We start from the raw sequence: 20,490 nt of genomic DNA, 5'->3' as shown, positions 1-20,490 counted from the left end.
TACAATTCTGGTTCCCAGCAGGTTGCTTCTTACCTATGGCTAAGATGAGATCAGATTACATTTCCATTGAATCATTCAACCTGTCTGATCACTGCTTTCTGCTGCCAGGAGAGATTCAAGAGTACCAAGAATTAACCAGAGCCAGGAGAACAGGCTGTTCAGATACTACCAGCATGAGAAGGGCAAAGGAAATGAGAAAAAGAAATTTTAAAACACCCCAGGTGAAGATCCTTGCAGAAGGGATCATGGGTTTCCATTTGAAGTCCTGGGGAATTAAAATGAAAGTTAAAAGTTGAAATGTGAATTACCCTTCAAGAGCTTCTAAATTCTTTCACTGACAATGTTTATCATCGTTTCTTTTATTCTGCTCCCTGAGGCCAGCCTTTGGATCCCTGATTGTTGGATTACACCTAGACCAGACCTTTAGGTGCAAAAATGAAGGGAATTAAATTCAATTTGGCTATTTATACATCTAAATTGCTCAAGTTAAGGGGGCAATGGAGATAAAATGTCTTCACTATTATTTTAGATTAATTCATTGACTCCAATCTGATCTGTGCTCTATAGTCACAAACATCAAAAGTTGATTGAAAATGTGCATAAATTCATACAGAATGAATTATACATGAATTCATTATAACCCTCACAATGATTTACACAAAATCCAATTAACATTCTATGAAACTTCTGGAGAATCTGACTAGATTCTGATGTTCTCAGGAAGAAAAATAAGTTTATCACTGAAAGTCTTGAAGAAAGCATATGAGATGGGACTAGCCACACTACATATTTAGATATAAGGCCGTGTCGTATCATTAAAGTAATTTACTACTGAAAGAAACAATGTATAGACACAGAACACAGACCAGAGTTAGTCCGGAAATTGATCTGGATCCACGTAAGAATTTGCTAGAAAATAAAAATGACATCACCAAAAAGGAACTTGTAGTACAGGAGTAACTGAGTAGGAATTTAAGGAAAATAAAATTAGTCTAGATGCATCCCTCATAGTGTACAACAAAATAAGCCCCAGATACACCAAAAAGTTAAATATTTAAAAATATCTTTCCAAATGCCCAAGCAAGGCGTTAGACCTGTGAATTTAAGACCCAGGATGAGGGGTGCCAGGGTGGCTCAGGTCACAATCCCGGGGTCATGAGCATCTTGCCTTCAGCTCAGGTCATGATCCCAGGGTCCTGGGATTGAGCCCCGCATCGGGCTCCCTGCTCAGCGGGGAGCCTGCTTCTCCCTCTCCCTCTGCCACTCTGCCTGCTTGTTCCCTCTCTCTCTAACAAATAAATAAAATCTTTATTAAAAAAAAAAAACATTTCCTTATGACATTTCCTTGTGACAAGAGTACAGCAATTCTGTCGCTTACCATTCTCTGACCTCAGCCATTTTAGTACATATATACTTGACATATCCCTATACCATCTGCACACAATATTTATTTAATAATTTTCTTTAAATCAACTCTGTTTCACTTAAATGAACTTTGTTCTAGCCAATAATTTCTGTGACATCATTGTTAGATGTTAAAATTTAAATCAGTGAACCTTGAGCAAAGCAAATGATCTGACCCTCCACAATGTGGGTGAGCCTCATCCAATCTGGTGAAGGACTTGAGAGAAAAGACTGAGGTCCTCCAAAGAAGGAATTCTGCCTCCGGACTGCCGTAGGATTCAAGATTGCAACATCAGCTCCTGCTACAATTTCCAGCCCGATCACCTGCCCCGCAAATTTTGAACTTGCCAACTTCCGCACTCACAAGAGCCGACTCCTTAAAAAAATGCCCACCCTTACCCCTTTGTGTGTGTGTGTGTCTGTGTGTGTGTGTGTGTGTGTGTGTGTGTGTGTGTGTGTGTGTGTACATCTCCTATCCTATTGGTTCTGTTTCTCTGGAGAACCTAATACCCTTACCAGCCTTCGGGAGCACTGACTTTCCAAATCGCATTCAAATGTCTTGGCCTAGATGCCCATGCTTACCTCAATCTAGCTCTTCCTTCTGATTCCATGTTCATTTCATGTGACTTCCCAGTGTGTACTCCGCGTTACTCCAGCTGGTCACCTCACATCTTTATCTGTCCTCCGCATTCTGCCGAGAATGCCTCGCTTTGCCTGCCAGTCCTTCCCTGTTCCTGCCTTTGGGGCCTGGATACATTTCCACATGAGGAGCTGAGGAAGAAATAAAAGGCGGAATGAGATCCTCGCACCTAGAAATATGCAAAACCAGCTTTGGCAAGGAAGGTTTCATCTCGTGTGCCAATTCTGACCAATTGGTGGCAGTTACTTGGAACATTTTAGGAAGGATTTGGAGGCTGTGTCTGTCAGAAAGCATGCGGGGATCTATTAGTGATGTCTGACAGTAGAAGGGCCAGGGTGGTAATAAACTTCCTACGTAAATGCCACCTCTGGCTTGGTTATTAAAGGAAACTGGCCAAGAGTATTTTCCTGGGCCCTTTCCAATTGCCTATCCAAACAAGGTATTAGATCTATAAATTTTTTTTACAAAAACGAATCTACATTTACATATGTAGAGAAAGTCAACAAGAGCATTGAAACAAAGGAAGGAGTACAGAGAACAGGCTACATTTGCCTCCCAAACATCTCCTTTTCCTCAGAGTACCAAATGTTAAGACAGAATATGCCTGCTGGGGCGAGTGCTTTTGGGAATACAAACAACCCAAGATGTCAGTTTAGCACTTCCTTGACCATGCTGCCCAGCACCTGGACACTGGGACCTCCTCAGAAATGCCTTTGCCCCAGTTCTCTTGCGGCAGCAGAAGTTGCATTGGTCCCTCCCCCACATCCCTGCCTTCCCACCCCTGAACTGCTGAAATGAGAACAGGAGCAACCCTGTTCGGCACACCAAGGTCAGAGTAATTGATACAGATCTTCCTGAAAGTCAAACCAAAACTGTCCTAGTAGAAAATCACGCTACGCCTGGTTTTCAGTGGCTCTTTCCCATAGTCTTTAAGGTTGGGGTGGGGGGAGCATGATTATTTATGCAGCTGCATTAGGTTACTTTCATTCATTCTGGACTTGAGCACTTCTTTCCAACAGGACAGTGTGATAGGCACTAAAGATACAAAGAGAAATCGTATTTGGTCTCTGCTTTCAGGGAGCTCCTAGCATAATTGATAGTCAAAGAATATTCAGAAACATTATCTTAGACCAAGGTCAGCAAACTTTTTCTGTCAGATAATAAATGTTTTCACCACTGCAGGTCATGTGTTCTCTGTTGCGACTGCTCAACTGTGCTCAGTTGTAATACAAAAACAGTCATAGACAGTACTTAAATAGATGGTCATGGCTATGTTCCAATAAAAATTTGTCTACAGAAAAAGGCTGCTGGCCAGATTTGGCCTTTAGTTTGCTAATCACTGCCTCAGACTTATTGGGCAAATTAGGACCTGAGATGAACATCTCTCAAAGGAAAAGGTAAAAAAAAAAAAAAAAGTGGCTCCGCTTTTGGTTAGTGTGGTTGCTTGAGTAATCAGAACCTTATTCCTTGATGGGGATTTTTAAAAATTTATTAAAACTCCAAATAAGATCTATGGCATCTCCTGTGAATATGTGAGGAAATAAAGCAGTTACATTTAATAACAGAATGACTTTATTCACTTAAAAATATTTTTAATTCAAGATTTGCCATAGTCGTAATTCATTTAATGAGGTACAATTGCCAAACATGAAAATGGTGTTGTAGAAATCCACAGGGCAGAGTGGAGAAAGCCATAGAGGGAAATAAGAAAAGTCTCATTGAATGTGCATAGTGGAAATGTGTCCCCGTCATGCACAGAGTTCTTAATTTTTCAAATCATCGTGGAATATTCTGGAAAAACCACCCTTACCCCAAAACATCAACAAAGGTTTCCTTTTCCGTTCAAGCTCCGGCCCCTCCACCGCCCCAGCAACTAGAAATTAACTGAGCAATGGGGCAAATAAAGAAGTCTGGAAAAAATTTGAGGGAAGATCAGAAAGTACACTTAATATTAGTACACTGATGTTCTAATGAAATCCTGGCCTTACAAAAAGAACTTGTTTCTAAGAAGTTGATTTGAGAACTCCATTGAATCACAAAGGCTTTGGGTAGATGATGCCACCAGCTCAGCTAGTATGACAAAGCAACTCATCTCCCAAAGTCCATCGCACTTTTCCTCATTGATATCGTTAAACTTCATAGTGTCCTAAAGATTAGGAAGAAAAGTACTCTTTGTTTTACTGTGAAACCAACGTCCAGACAGATTCAGCTTCGGTCAGTAGCACAATCACCGCCATCATAAACAAAACGACTTCCGTTTCTAGAGGCGACCACAGAAGCAAAACTGAGAAAGTAGACTTCGCTTCCACATCACTGATGCCCCTGCTCTCCCCTGATACATAATTCCCTTTATATTTAAATCCCCATCAAACTATCCCAAAGATGTCAGCTGATAAATATTAATATACCTTTTACTCCCAATTAGGTATTTATCTACATTTTCAAAAAGGACTCTTTGGAAGTCCAAAGCATCATTACAGCTCTAGCACTGATTCCTAACGGCAAAACCCCAAGCATCATCAGTAATAAAATAACTTTATTAAGCAAGGGAAACAGGTTCTTCTCAAACGAATGCTGACTAGTTTCCTGAGCACTTACGAAACGGTCTTCATGGATTAAGACTGTAGTGGGTAACCAGCTGTCCATTCACCATATCAAACATGTTTCTCACAATTTAAACACAAAATGTTATGTCACTTTAAGCTATCCAGTGGGTCTAGTTAACTAAATTTCTTTCTAAGTGTGTTTACAAAAAGCCTCAACTCTCAAGATTGTGAAATAAAACAAGAAACACACATCCCTTGGTCGCCCACTCTACTTACTGTATGGTGCCAGAGGCTGGGAACGCTAAGAAATGTAAGACATGAGTCCTGTCCTGAAGTAGTCTGCATGGTCAAAACAAAAGTAAATAGTAAAGCAAATCATCATTTGATAGGTATAAATCCCTACAAAACTGCAATTATACACACGCCAAACTACTCAGGTTTCTTTTTACTGGTTTCCCACTGCATTTAGAATAAAGACACAACTTCTCAACAGGGCTGATGAAAATTCTTAACCTCTAGGTGACAGTCTTTTCTCGGGCCGTGGGTCCACTTGCTCTCTCCGCTCCACATACCATCCATCCTTCAGTCCCTTGTTCTTGCCATACTCTCTCCCACCCCAGGGCCTTGGAACAGGCTTTTATCTTGAGCCTGGAAGGTTCTTCACTCCCCTTTCTCCCTAGATAATTCCTTTTCATTATCAGCACTTAGATCAGTTTTCACCCCCCACCCCCCATTATGTTCTTTCATTGCCCCCATATGCCTACCCTTGGTATTTTTCATTGTAGCAAATCGTCTATTCATTTTGTAATTACTGTATTAATAGATTTCTCTCACTTCAAAGCTCCATGAAGGCAAGGATGATGTATATTTTTAGCTTATCACTGAATCACTTATGCTTAGCATTATTAATAGGGGTCCAACAGATATTTGTCAGAATAAATGGATAAACAAATAAATGAACATCTGGACTTATATAAATAAATATATTTATTTATATAAATCCATATCTTTTTTATTGGATAATAATCATTTAATATATAATTATTAAAGTCTAAAGTTCACTCAGCAAATACTTATAAAATTCCTACTATGTACCTGGCACTCTGCTAGACACTGGAATATAAATATGAAGACACTGTCCTTCTCCAAGCTGCCTACTGAGAGAGACAGACAAGTAAACAGATCATTACAACCTAACATATGTTACGGGTAAGAGAAATCCAACATGTCATGAGAACACAGAGACAAGAATTAACTCTGCCTAGGGAAGCTGAGGAAGACTCCTAAGGAAGTGACGTCTGAGCTCTTGAAGAAGAAACAGAAAGAAGTGCAACGGCAAACTAGTGAGAGAAGGCATTCTCTGCAGAAAATGGAACATGAGGGGCGCCTGGGTGGCTCAGCTGGTTATGCATCCAACTCTTGATTTGGGCTCAGGGTTGTGAGATCAAGCCCTGGGGTGAGCTCTGCACTGGGCGTGGAGCCTGCTTGAGATTTTCTCTCTCCCTCTCCCTCTGCCCCTCACCCCCACCCCCAAAAAAGAAAATGGAACGTGAAAAAGGTCAAAAGATTTGAAGAGGTTGAGATAGGCACGGAAAGGCAAGTCATTTGGTACCACTGTGACTGCAATGTATGGAATGGGAATGACTGGATTCAGGTGGAGACTCCAGGCTGAGGTCCAGTGACGAGCATGAGAATCCGAGCTAAGAACAACCTGCCCAAGTGGGACTGAATGGCAGTTGGTGGCAGGTACAGAATAGAGGTTGGAAAAGGACTAAGAAAGAGAAAGGTACCTCCATGGGAACAACGGGGGATGTTTGGGAATCAGGGACCCCCCGGACTGGAATTGCCTTTTCAAAATCACACTTCCTAGGGCAGTGTTTCCCACACTACCCTAATGCTAACAGTCATCACATAGCTATTAAAATACGTATTCTAAAGACCTATCCCAACCCCTCTGAATCAGCATCCCCAAGGAGAAGACTGGAAATCTGAATATTGAGCCAACACCTCAGGTCAATCTTATTATCGGGGAAGCTTGAGAAACTTCTATTCCACCTTCAAGTAAGGCTCACGACCCTTTCCCTAGCACTGTCCATTGGCCTATCAGGGGTGTGGCTGTCCAAGAAAATATCAATGCCAATTAACAACATAATGACCCTTATTTCCAATTTAACAATAAAATACGACTGCGTTGGCACAGGGAAAATACAAGTATAGTCACTATCTTATTAGGAGAATCGCACAGTCTCCTGAAGAAAAAGATCAACTAATTATGCACAAAAGATAGAGAAACTAGACTCTGTGCAGAAGGAGGAAAGCCCATGAACTTCTCCCATTAGTGTGGTGGCTGTGGGTGATGTCTTGTGTCTCCAAATTCATTTGCTTCTCCCCAAGTGACTAACAAATCACCAGTTGAGGCCTGAAGAGTTGTGCAACCAATTGCAGAACAACTGAAGTTCTTTCAACATTTAGTTGTTCAGTTTTTCACCAACAGAGGATGGAGAAAAGATACTTACTACATAGCACAGCCTTGTCTGAGTTTATCACACCCCTATAGCATAAAACAAAATAAAAACACAACGTTTTCTATGCTATTGAGGTATCAGTGTTGAGAATTGATGGCGGCCATACTGTAATCATTTGGATGCCAGCCCTTCATTTAGCCCCACACTTCCCGTGGCGAGCTGGGTCACTGCTTGACTATGACTGCAGATGTAAATGGACACTTGGGGGTTGCATGAAGCATTTCTTTTTTTTTTTTTTTTTAATTTAAATTTTAGTTAGTGAACATACAGTGCAATATTGTTTTCTGGAGTAAAATTCAGTTATTCATCACTTACACACAACACCCATAAAGCCCATCACAACAAGTGCCCTCCTTAATCCCCATCCTCCATCTGGCCCATCCCCCACCCACCTCCCTCCATCCACCCTCAGTTTGTTCTCTCTCATTAAGAGTCTCATGGTTTGTTTCCCTCTCTCCTTTTTTTTCTTTTCCCCCTTCCCATATGCATGAACCATTTCTAATGGAGAGCTTTTGCCCTTTTGGGAATCCGGCTGGGTAACTACCTCCAACCCCAGAACTCACTGAAAAGCTAGGCAGTGGAATCTCTGGTTGTTGATACAATTTCCTTGATGGTTTTAGTTAAATAATTTCACAGCTCTATGCCTCAGTTTCGCCACCCACAATTCACTGCAAATGCTTTTTAACCTGTATCACATAATACTATAAAAGTGAAAGATGTTTTTAAGAGTTTGCTTGACAGTATATCAAAATTATTTGTTGTCATCAAGCCATATTTAAATGGCAGCCTTTTGTTCCCGTGGGCAACTATGTATAATCTGCTGTGTTTCTCATTTTTAAATTAGAGTCAGTGATGCTGAATTTACAGTAGGCTCCCCATTTGAGGCAACACAAATTGCAGGGAGGGGAAAGGTATGTTCAAAAGCAGAACCTGAGAGGTGAATACTGCTATGTCTCTATGTCATCTTTCTTCCCTAATGACATTTGAAAGTAAGATAGGATGCTCTTAATAAAAGATGACTTGCTTTCCAAAATGTCCTGCTGATTTGGTAAAAGAGGATCTGGAGAAGGAGAGCAATGACAGTTGGGAGGCAAAAAGAGTAATTCCTACAAATTTCTACAAATACCAGAAATCGCACTGGGTAGGCCAGTGGATTTAAATGAGGATCCCAGGAAAAACTGAGCATTGCTGCATAAATGGCCATCTCTAATTTTATGGATCTAATATCCAGTCACAAAATGATCCATGGGGTTTTCCAAGATTTCTTGCCCTTTAGTCCACAGTGGAATTTCTCAAAGTATGTTTTCAATGGACGATGATTAATGAATTATATGGAAAAAATAAAATAGGGGGTCATGTTCAGAACCCATGTATATATATACACTTGATTCATGGCAAAAATGAAACTACAGGGAGTGGGGAAAGAATGGTCATCATAATAAATGGTGCTAGAACAACTGGGCATCCATAAGGGAGAAAATGATATTGCATCTATGACATTAGAGTAAAAAAAAAAAAATCACACTGCATATTTGACATCTCATATATAGAGCAGTGCTTCTCAAAGTGTGGTTTATGGACCACTTGCATTCAGGTCACTGGTGTGATAACTAAATATACAGGTTCTCTTCATTACCATAGACCGGCTGATTCCCTAGGAATGAGACCTAAGAATCTGCATTTTTATCAAACTCCACTTTTAGCACACTAAAGCTTGAGTTTCCCCAGCAGAGTCTTTGGCAGTTATAGAAACAACCATCTGAATCCAGGGTCTGCCACTTATGGGCAAATCAATGAATCTGTCTAAAAGCAGTTTTCTTATCAGTAAAGCGGTGATAACACTAACCTCATAGATAGGTTGCGATGATTAAATGAGATACTGGATTTACGATGCTTAGCACAGTCTTAGTTCATAGTAAACACTCAGTAAATGTTAGTTACTTCCCCCATCCAGTAAACCTACCAGAAATGAAGAGTTTTCAGTCACTAACAAAAATCTTCAACTATAAAATTATAGTTTGGTGCTGGTAAAACGGAATATAAAGCACATACCTTTATCACGTGTATTAACAGGTAAGTGGTGAGTATTTGGTCTTGAGAACTTATTTGGAGGTACTACTTGGAGAACATAGCTATTCACTCAGATACCCCCACCTAAGAAGTCATGGTCCCATCCAAAGATGCAACTTTAGAATTTGTGCATGTGATGCAGTGACAAACATCTACCCAGTGACCCTGATGAGCTAAGTCATCTTGGTCATCAATTCAATGACAGATTAATTTATTTGGCAAAGGTTTACTGGAAGATTACGATGTCCCAGGCCCTGTAGCAGATGCTGAGCATTAAGAAGAAAATGATACAGTCCTTGCCCTCCAGTAGCATCTAGTTTGTGAATATTCCAGCATGTCATCTTCATCCTTGCATATATTAAACAGTATTTCTCAACCAATTTTTGTTGTTGTTGTTGTCACACAGCGAGAAGACTGGAAAAGCCTAGTTTTATGGGCAGGGTATTTATGGCTGAATCAGGGATAAAAGAAAGCTATTAAACAATAAATGCACCTAGCTCCCTCTCCTCCTCCTGTCCCCCAAAGCAAACGCTTGTCTTTGGAACTTTGAAAACATGGCCAGATTTTCTTCCAGCATCCAGCACTACTGATGAGAAATGTGCCACAACGGAGGAACGAAGGGAACTACCCTGGGGCAGTAAAAGCTACCTTAGCACCCTCTCGGGCCGGTACATCCCCCTGCTTGCTCTTCAGCACCGAGGGACTCATGGTCAATGTGGGGAAGAAACAGTCGCTTCAGGAAAGAAAAGGCAAAGAAAAAGAAAGCAGGAGTCTGGGCTCCACTGTGCCCAGACAGTCCTAACCAGGGACACCTGAGATTCAGACAAGACATTCTGCAGAGACAGTACATACCAGTTTCTTAAGGCTGCTGTAACAAAGCTCAACACACTGGGTGCCTTACACAACAGAAATTTATTCTTTTACCATTCTGTAGGCTAAGAAAGTCAACAGCAAGGTATCAGCAGGGCCATGCTCCCTCCGAATGGTCTAGGGAACAATCTGTTCCCTACCTCTCCCCTAGCTTCCTGGTGTTCCTTGGCTTGTAGCTACGTCACTCCAATCTCTGCCTCCATCTTCCCATTCACCTTCTTCCCTCTGTGTCCTCTCTTCTTATAAGGACACCAGTCCTTGGGTGAAAGGCTCACCCGAATCTAGGATGTTCCTCTAAATTTAACTAATTATATCTCCAAAGACCCTATTTCTCAATAATCACATTCTGAGGTGGAGATGAACTTAGGGGAGGTGACTGTTCAAACCAGCCCAGTCTCAGTAGAGCATGGTTTTAGGAGGGGACGGTGACGAGGCAGGGATGGGAGCAAAGGTGGACAGAAATGGCTGCTCACTTAGCATCCGGCGGCACCGAAGTAGTCAGGGCTGCCTTCCACATATTCCTACCTCCACCAGCAGGGCCCCCATAGCCACAGGAACAATAGGCACAGGCCCAAGTTACTTTAGGGGCCCACGAAAATGTTTCAAACTCTTAAAATCTACAAACATAAACAAATACAATCCAACCGGATTACCCGTATATTTATATGGATGCAGTCCATAAAATACAGCTTTTAATATTCTAGGCAAAAATGCCTAGGGCACACAAAAATCACAGTGCAGCCCTATTCACTGCTTGCTCTTCAGCACCGAGGGACTCATGGTCAATGTGGGGAAGAAACAGTCTGCTGTTTCTGCTCACACTTTCCACCTGAAATTTCCTTCCTCTCTGCCACCACGTTGTCTTACCCTTCAGGACTCAATTTATGAGTCAGTGGCTCAGGGAACATTCCTCGACAACCATCCCCTCTCCCGTCCCTTCCATCCCCCTGGCGCATCCCCGCACCTAGCTTGTTTACGTGCTCTTCGTGCACATAGCTCTATCATTCCACATCCACACTGTCCGATCACCCATCGCATGGCATCACTCAGAGACTAAGTACCACCTATCACTGTGCAGCAGATGCTACTCCTCCTCCACGCAGGTCCCCTTTGTCCTCAGAGTGCACTCATCCCCCAGATGTCACGGGCATCAGCTACTAAGGCTTACACCTCAAGTCACCCAGAGGAAATGTCCTTGTCTGACGGAAGTGTCCAGGGACGCTTGGGAGTTTACATTAGCCTCCACTCACACTCGGCCCCAGGGTGGTCCACAGCCCATCGGCAACTGACAGCAGGGATGTAACAGCCCTGCTTCTTCCCCTGCTTCTTTCCCTCTCACCTTCCCAGCATTCCCTCAGTTTATCACTTACGTAAGAATTCCCACCTCAATCTCTGCTTCTAGGGAGCATGACCTAAGAGGCTTTGTATCTCTCTGACTGGCAGTAAGTACTACGTGGCAAAAATTCTCTAATAAACAAACACACTGAATGAATGAATGAATGAATGAATGAATGAAGTGTTAGAGACACATGGAAGCAAGTATCAAAGACTTACCCAGGCCTCTACGAGGGCTGAACTGCTAATAAAAGAACTTCCGTCCTCGATAAACTAAAAACCTGAACAGGAAGAAAAGCCAGGGTGTAGGTTCCAGAATAGCAGTACAAGGAGGGTTCCTGACAAAAACTGGAGAAGGGTCTAACAATGAGACCTGAGGAACAGCATCTACTGTTTGCTGGCACATCACTCACACACACCAACAGACTAATGATAGTAAGCCATCAAAACGGAACCAGGTTTCTTTAGATTCTCTAAGACTGCATCGGCCCCAGAGCTGGGCACGAGATGAGTTTACGAGCACGGACTACGAGGTTGGTGCAGATGAATTTTTGTGAACAATGAGTTGATGATAAATGGGTTGCCTTTGAAGACCTGAGACCTCATGACAGTGCCCTGGTGAGCCTAAAAGTGTGATCCTCTGGAGCCAGCATTCAACAAGCTGGAAAGATGAGAGAGGGTTTCATGGTGGGATTTCTATCATAGATGCGGTTCTTTGTAATTTAAGTAGCTCCTCTCAACCTTTGCAACAGTTCTGGAGCTGAGCAGATGGCAGGGGAGGGCCTGACTAAGTGGTGAAGTTTCAGCTGCAAAAGGCAATTCCTAGAATGTCAATTCAGAAAGTCATTTCCCCCAACACTTATCATATTGGCAGAGGGTTCGTGAATCTTTTTAGGAAAATGAGAAGGAAGCAGTGCATCAGAATAAGGCGTCCTGTGTTTGGTTAGGTTCTGCGGAAGCAAACACGACTGAATCCAATTCTTCCCTTGTGTTTGCTATTCCCAAGGAAAGGGGCCAGACTTGTTTGTAAATTAAATAATGCCGAAAACGCTAAAGCCTAGGGTCTGCGGTATAACAAACCTCCAGCACACGAAGCAAGTGCTAAATGCATTCTGGAACCAGTGTACCATAGTTTCAGCTGAGCTGCTCCAACCCTACCTGGCATTACAGACCCATGTAGCTTCTAGTTCTATCTTACAAAGAAACGGCAAGGTTGTAGAAAGAGCATAATGTGGACTCAAAGCCTGTCTCTGATACTAAATAACTCTATGATCTTGAACAAACTACTTTTCCTTTCTGAGCCTGTTTCCACAAATGTAATATGGGGGGGGGACCAATAGCTATCTCAAAGGATTATTGTGAGAATTCAGTGTGATGATGTATATGAAGGTCACTAGCAGTCAGTATGACCTTAAAGTGTTACCAGCTGTGTTTTTGTTTGCTTGTTTTTCTGTTTATTTCTATTCTGCCTAGCTTGGCACAAGTTTACGTCAAAGTAACTGTTGTCCTTTCAAATTCTTTCAGTTCTGGCTCATCTATAATTTTTCCCTTATCTTTAAGCAACTTTAATATTAAGATATTTAATAAAAAATTTTGTTTTCCTTCAAGTTCCATAGCTCTTATTCTGTGTGAATGAGGCAGTTCGGTTCGGCTTTGGGGGTTTTAGTTTTGATCCTTCTCAACGTGCACATAACAGAAACTGTAAATGTATTTGATATTCAGAAGCTATAAATGTATTGTCTTTTAATGAGGACTGTTTTAATCCAGGTTAATTTACTCAAATGCCACAGAAGTGTTATCGGTGGAGATTATTTCTGTGGCAAATAACAGAAAAGCTATTTAACTGGTTTACACAATGAAGGGAATTTACTGGCTCCTATAACTGAAAAGTCTATAGGACTTTTCATGGTTTGGTCCAGGCTCTGGCTCAGTTTTTCTGCAGTTTCTTTTTCAGTTCTGTCTGCCTTCAGACATTGGCTTTGTTCTGGGCTGGCCTCCTAAAATGACGGCCAGCAGCACGGATAGTGATTCTGCATTCACATCCAAGGGCAGAGCAAAGGCCGAGGTCAGATTTTAGAACCATCACACCAGAGTCCCAAGCTTCACTCTGATTGGACTACCCCGATAACAATCTCGGCGCTAGGGAAATGCTATGCACTCATTGGCTTAAAGTCCTATCAATCACTATGGCAAGGAAATGGGATTATTCTGAGGGGCCTAGACCAAGCAGGACCCTCCTCTGTATCTGAAGATAAGATTCATCCCTGCTAAACTTCATGGTTGTCACTCAAGGAAGATGAAATGGATATTAGAGGAGCAAGATCAAATGTGTGCTACAATTAAAAAATAATTTCTAGCAATTTAGTGCAGTGTTCCTCAGTGCCTACTTTTGGGGGTAAGTTATCACTAATTTCACTACGCTGAACTCTTTCCAAATAAGATATCATACTTTAGATATCGTTAGAGTCTACTATTATAAGGATATCGTTAGAGTCTACGTTAGAGTCTACTATTATAAGGCAAGTCATCAGCGAGACTTTCAGGACATCTGGGTTAGGGATCTCGTTTCTTGTTTTTTCTCTCTCCACTCTTCCTTATTTTTCTCTCCCCTTATTTTCTCACTAAATTCTTCTTTTCCTCACTTTCTTCCTTCCATCTGTATTCCTCTTCTTCTTAATATGCCTTTTAATATATGCTCATAACGGGATGCGAGATTAGACATTTCCTGATGTGTCACGATTTTAGCTAAAGCTGCAAAGCTGTTGAAACAGATGACAGTGTCCTCCTAGGGAGGCACCAGACACATCCTCTCAGGAATTATTAAAAGGGGGCCACGCTCATCCATTGCTCACCTCCCTGGCAGCCTATGAAAGAGAAAACTAGAAATTCATTAGAAAGAAAGTTCCTTGATGTACTATATGGTGACCAACAAAACATAATAAAGAAAAAGAAAGAAAGAAAGAAAGAAAGAAAGAAAGAAAGAAAGAAAGAAAGAAAGAAAGAAAGAAAAGAAAGGAAAAGAAAGTTCATTCCTCAAAAGCAAATTTATATGCACAGGTGAGAGGGATGCCGTCGCCTGTCTGGAGCCAACCGAGGAAGCCTTTTCCAGTGAATCACTGAGAAGGCCAGCGCTTGCCAGAGGGGAGGCTGGTATCTTACCCCCACCCTGGATGTTTACAAAAATCCACAGTTGGGGACCTGGGGGGACAGGGGAAGAAAGGAGAGAGTGGAAGGACAGTATTGCCCGTCTTTGCCACCGTCAAACCCCAAGCTTCCAGTCAGAACTGAGCTGAGGAGAGGGTAGAGAGCTTGAGGGAAGCTTTTAAATAGCATACAGGATGGAAAGTCTGGGGTTGTGTTTGGGTGTTTGTTTTAGGGTGAACTAGGTTTTCTAATACTCCAAAATATAACTCTTCACTAACAACGCAAATACAACTCTGCCTGAGGCGTTTTCAAGAGGTGAGGAAGAAAAAGCCCTAAAGAACATTGTTAGTTGTCGGTACATCTTTAAGATGTTTTACGTTACATTTCGATGTAAAGGAAAAAAAGCTGTTTCCTAATTGTACTCCACTGAATGCAATTTATTTAGTAAACTTACGAAAGCATCATAGATGTATCTTCAATGTGCTTTCTATGAACATATCTACATAATGCATCAGTCGGGTCCTGTAGGAAACTGGGAATGTTCAGAGAGCAACTGAGGAATTAACAGAGATATAGGTGGGGCTGAGGGACTGAAGATGGCAGACGGGAGCTTCCAAGGAAAGGGAGCACCCTGAGGACTGCAGGGAGAAAGGGTGGGGGGGTGATTGCCCGAGTCCTGAGAGGGATGGAGCGAGCTGGTGCCTTGGACATCAGCCGGCAAGGAAGTCCAGCCGGTGGTGGGCACAGAGCAGAATGGAGACAGGTGAAAAGCTCGCCGGGGTTGGCAAATGGCAAATACTCGACACAGGTAATATATATCAATTGTGAAACTCTGGCAAATATGATTGTAACTGATGTATGGAATACTCAAATTACTTAAAACTGGTGATAAAGTAGAATTTTCCCATTGAGTCTCTTGGCAAAAAATGGAATTATATCCCTCAAGGAAAAAAAATTAACCTCAGGCCAATGAAATCAGCCTTAAGAGTACAGAAAATGTATTTAAACACAAATGTTATTCATCTAAAATGAATATAGATAATCATACGGTAAAAATTAATCACCAAAATAAATCTGGAAATAAAAATGCTGAAAATGAAAGCCAAAGAAGCAGTGACACTCTGTAGGATCACAAATGGCGGCCATAAGCCTCTGAGCCACTTCACCCACACCGACGTGTCTACACAGATCATTAAGGCACCTTCTCTGTTAACGTCTTTGCTGAGACAGGCCCTCAGTGGTATATTTTCTGACATCTGCTGTCTAAAATCATGATAATCATCTGTACTCCGAGGAAAACAGAAAGCTTTGTCCTTCTTGGCCTTTTTCCCCCGTTGCGTCCTTTTGCCATGACTCTCTGCCTTCTTATCTTGGTGAGCTAAACGTGGGCCAACTAAAGCTTCCACCTCTTTGTTCCTTCTCACCGATGAGCTAGGGAAGCGAGATGTGTTCAGCTAACTCTTTCCTGGACCTACCCCTCCCTCCAGCTGATTCCCACTCCAACTGTGCAGAACTCTTTCTCTTTCTAAATACAAACACAAAGAGTTCTGGGTTCTTCCATTGCTCTGGAAAACTTTCTTCCCTGTCCCCACCACACAAACACATACACACCCTCCCACTCCCTTCCCATCCAAGGAAATTCTTTAAGGTCCAGTTTAAATGCCATCTCTTTTCTCAACCCCCCCACTAATCTCACCCCATATCACACCCACACCCCCAGTCTGGCCAACAGAATTCCACACCCTTTCTCCTCTGCTCCCCTGGTACTCTGTCCCCAGACCTTAGAATGGTCCTTATCACCTATACTACAGGTAATAGCTCTTGTGGTGACCATCTTCCCATGACAATGTTATCTCTGTATCTCCAGTGGCAGAGGCAGAAGGTTCATAATTTAAGCTGAAAGAAAGAGAAAAATATCTAAAAAGTTTTTCAAGGTATCTTTAAGGTTTTATAAGCAATAGAGGGAACCCTCCACTCCACAGGTGTATCAGGGCCCAGGGCTATAAGGAGATAGATGACAGACATCTGGGCTTCCCACTTGAGCCAGAAATCAGATCAAGGCCACCTCAACATCCCTTTAAAACAAATACAAGAACAACATGTAATAAATTAAGACATCCATTTGCTGCTTAATTTTTAGCCAAGTTCTATACGCCAAGTTGCCTTAAAATGAGAGGTGGCTGTTTATTAATACCTTCCTGTTTATTAAGGAGCAATGAGGTGGCTGTGTTTATGAAATGGGCTGTTGCTACAACACATTTACACAGCTTTAAATAAAGCAAACTGCAAAGAGATTAGCAATGAAAGATCTGAGATTTTATTTGTTTTCGTGAGGACTCTCCCAGTCGCTTCATGCTTAATGGCAAAGTCATGACTGTACCCTAAAGGTCTATTTACACAAGACTAAGCGGCCATCACCAGCCCCATTAATGCCTCAGCAAGCTCAGTGGCGCTGCTTATAGACCAGGGAGGAGAATGATGTCACTTGGCTTTTAATAGATACAATTCCGAAGTCTTTGAGTTTCCTTTTCATTCAGTAAAGACAGACCTCCCAAGTGCAGGTTAGAGACGTTTCAGACTGTGAACTTTCAAGAGTTCCCTCCAGGCCCACCCTCCCCTTGTCATATTTACTATGCACATTACACGGGTCACTCAGGTACAGTAAGTTCTGATTATTTGCAACCCATTGTTCTCCAAAACTGCTTGGTAAACTATAAAGGACATTAAAATTGTATTTGTTTTCCTGCCTAAGGTGGGAACATTCCTCCTCCATCTGCAATTATCAGCACACAGATCACAACTGCCCTGCAGTGAGGATAAACTTTCCCTGATTTCTAAAGCAGCATACTGACGTGGAAAGAACGACGTGGAAAGAACGCTTTATTTAGAGAACTAAAGTCCACATTCTGGCTATATTACCAGGGCGGGGACTAGGGTGAGGTGAGCACTCACTCTCTGGGTCTTCCTGTTACAACCTCTGTGACTCGGGTTTTTTTTTTTTTTTGAGAGTAAATTCATAATACCATAAAATTAATCATTTTGAAGTGTACCTTTTTGGGGCATTTAGTACGTCACAATGTGGTGCAACCGCCACCTCTATCTGGTTCCCAACATTTTCATCATCCCGCAAGGAAACCTTGTTCCCATTAAAGCAGTCACACCCCATTCCCCCCTTCTCCCAGCCCCTGGCAACCACCGTCAGTTTTTCTATCTCTATGGATTTAATTCTCCCGGATACAACCTGTGTGCTTTTGAGCAGTAGTCTTAATACCTAATTTACCTTGTGCCAAGATGCGATTTGAAGAGTTTTATGTGTATGAATCCAATTAATCTTCACAAAAACCCAACAAGGTGGACACAAATAGCCCCAGGTGAATGGCTTATTATTTAATTCTCTAATTATGATTTCTTCATCTGCGAGATAAAGACAAAAGCAATACTCTAACAATAATTTGCCAAGCATATTTATTTATGGGAGAGGCATTGTTCTAGGCCAGGCATAGCAAATAAGATTCATCTCTAACCAAGTGGGAGTTACTTTCTGCCGAACAGGGGGAGAGAGATCTTTGAGATGGCTCATGGGACAGAGTATAATCATTGACTCGCACTGTCTGTCATGGACAGAGGAATGGGTGAAGTATCATAAGAAACAGAGAATTTGCCTTCCCTCCTAGGAAAGTGAGGGGAAAAAAGGGAAAATGCAGACTCTGTCTTAGTCGGGACAGGAGGGAAGCATCACCCATATGAGCACAATGAGAATGTGAAGGTAATTTACAGAGTATTAAGAGCAGAGGTGTTGGAAGTCAAAACAAACAAAATGGAATATGTTCAAATTTCAAGTCTACAACTCTTGAAAAGGGTAATGTCTTGAAAATTATTTAACCTTTCTTGTTCCCATTTCCTCTTTTGTAAAATGAATAAATAAATCTAACTCAGAGTTCTGGTGGGAACAGCATGTGATAATGCAAGTGAACTGCTAAGCACATCTACACATAGTAAGAGCTTATTAAGAGGTAATGAAATAAAATATATATATTGTATATTATATTATATTGAAACCTTATCAATATACTTTATATATGTGATATATATATATATACACATATATAGAGAGGGAGAGAGAAAGAGAGAGTGGAGAGAATGTGTAGATATATGTCTGCATTGTACCAAAAACACATATACATGCTCTCCTCTTTATGGGACATACAGTGGACAGAAAGGAGGAATCAAGTCTACTTACAAGAGGAAGAAAAAGTCAGAAAAGCCTCATAAAAGAGGAGGCCCTTCAGATGACACTAGAAAGAATAGACCCACATGCCCGCCTCACCCTGTTGTTTTGAGGATTTGGTGACATCATTTATTTAAAGCATTTAGCACAGGGGCGCCTGGGTGGCTCAGTCGTTAAGCGGCTGCCTTCGGCTCAGGTCATGATCCCAGGGTCCTGGGATCGAGCCCCACGTCTGGCTCCCTGCTCAGTGGAGAGCCTGCTTCTCCTTCTCTCTCTGCCTGCCTCTCTGCCTACTTGTGCTTTTTCTCTCTGTGTCAAATAAATAAATAAAATCTTTAAAAAAAAAAAAAAAGCATTTAGCACAATGCCCGCAGTCCACAAAACATAAGCTGAATATAAATGTTTTGGTTCATTGCTTTATTATTCCACTGTGGCCCTCTGAATCAGTCAGGGTTCTTGATGGCAAACGACAGAAACCGCCTCCGGCTAACCCAAGCGGAAGAGAACTTCCTTAGGCAGGTCTTGGGGAGCTCAGTGAATCAACAGGAAGTGGGCTCAGAGCAGAGGTGGGAACCCAGGGAGGCCGGGCAGCGGCAGACGTAGCCAGGACCGGCTCCCGGAAGCCCCGCTGGGGGTCACTCAGCACTGCTGCCATCAGTGAGAGTGATTCTCAATGTCCCTGGGGTTTCCTACCACTCCCTCGATGTAACACCCCTGGTGAGAGTTGTCTACACCTCAGCTGCCCGCTGACTGACTGAGTCTGTTGTCTACACCTCAGGCTGCCGGTTTGGTCCAGAGAAGCCATCTGGCCTCCTCAACTTCCACAGTGAGGAGCAGGGCCCTTTTTCCTACTGAGAATCACACAGCAGGGATTTACTTCGGTGATAGAAAGGGAATCTGGATGTAGGGTGTCAAAAGAGTTTCAGCTGTACCTTAAAGAACACTGTTTTGACATAGCAGAGAACACTGTACCAAAAATGTAGAAAATCACCACAAACCCCAGAAATTTCTCTTCAAAACGTAAAATATTTAGAAATCAAGATATTCGGGTCATGTTGAGGTGTTTCATGCCAAAGACCTGCTATATAGGAGGCAATCAATAAAAAGTAGTGGAGGGCGCCTGGGTGGCTCAGTCGTTAAGCGTCTGCCTTCGGCTCAGGTCATGATCCCAGGGTCCTGGGATTGAGCCCCACATCGGGCTCCCCGCTCGGCGGGAAGCCTGCTTCTCCCTCTCCCACTCCCCCTGCTTGTGTTCCCTCTCTCACTGTGTCTCTCTCTGTCAAATAAATAAATAAAATCTTAAAAAAAAAAAAAAAGTAGTGGAGTAAATGTAAAGAGAGTCAGTAACTGTAATTAATATTAATCATAAAATACGATTTCTTCAAATCTTTAAAAATTTCTCTAAAATGTTAATTTCTCAGTTTAAACTCCCCACACAGGCCAATTTGAGATGTGGGAAGATTAGTTCCCCTCTCTTTACCTCCATTTACAAATCTGAGAGATGTTTTTATTTAATGTGAGTGGAGCATCTGGGAAGTAGTCAGAGGGGAATACGGGTTTATGAGTTGATAACAAAAGCTGGTTGTTAAGAGTGAGTTCATAATGGATTAGCAAGAGATCATTCTGATGCTCCTAAAAGATCTGCTCTGAGATTTCCAGGAACTACACAGACCTTTAGACAGAAGGCAGGAGCCAGAGAAGAGAAAAATTACTTCGATAGAAAAACTG

The 20,490-nt window shown here is 42.1% G+C and overlaps 1 long non-coding RNA gene across 1 annotated transcript in view; it reads right to left on the bottom strand.

Annotated features, from left to right (window-relative positions):
- Positions 1-180: 180 nt before the first annotated feature.
- LOC144380150 (uncharacterized) overlaps positions 181-20,490 on the bottom strand; it is a 166,487-nt gene continuing 146,177 nt past the window's right edge. Inside the window, exons 2-3 of the long non-coding RNA XR_013443969.1 lie at positions 1,987-2,175; positions 181-265 (exon numbers count right to left, since the gene is read on the bottom strand). This is a non-coding gene — a long non-coding RNA (uncharacterized LOC144380150). The remainder of the gene's footprint in view (positions 266-1,986; positions 2,176-20,490) is intronic.

The sequence above is a fragment of the Halichoerus grypus genome, chromosome 14, assembly GCF_964656455.1.
Source record: "Halichoerus grypus chromosome 14, mHalGry1.hap1.1, whole genome shotgun sequence".
Lineage (NCBI taxonomy): Eukaryota > Metazoa > Chordata > Mammalia > Carnivora > Phocidae > Halichoerus > Halichoerus grypus.
This window is presented reverse-complemented; position numbering and strand designations above follow the sequence as displayed.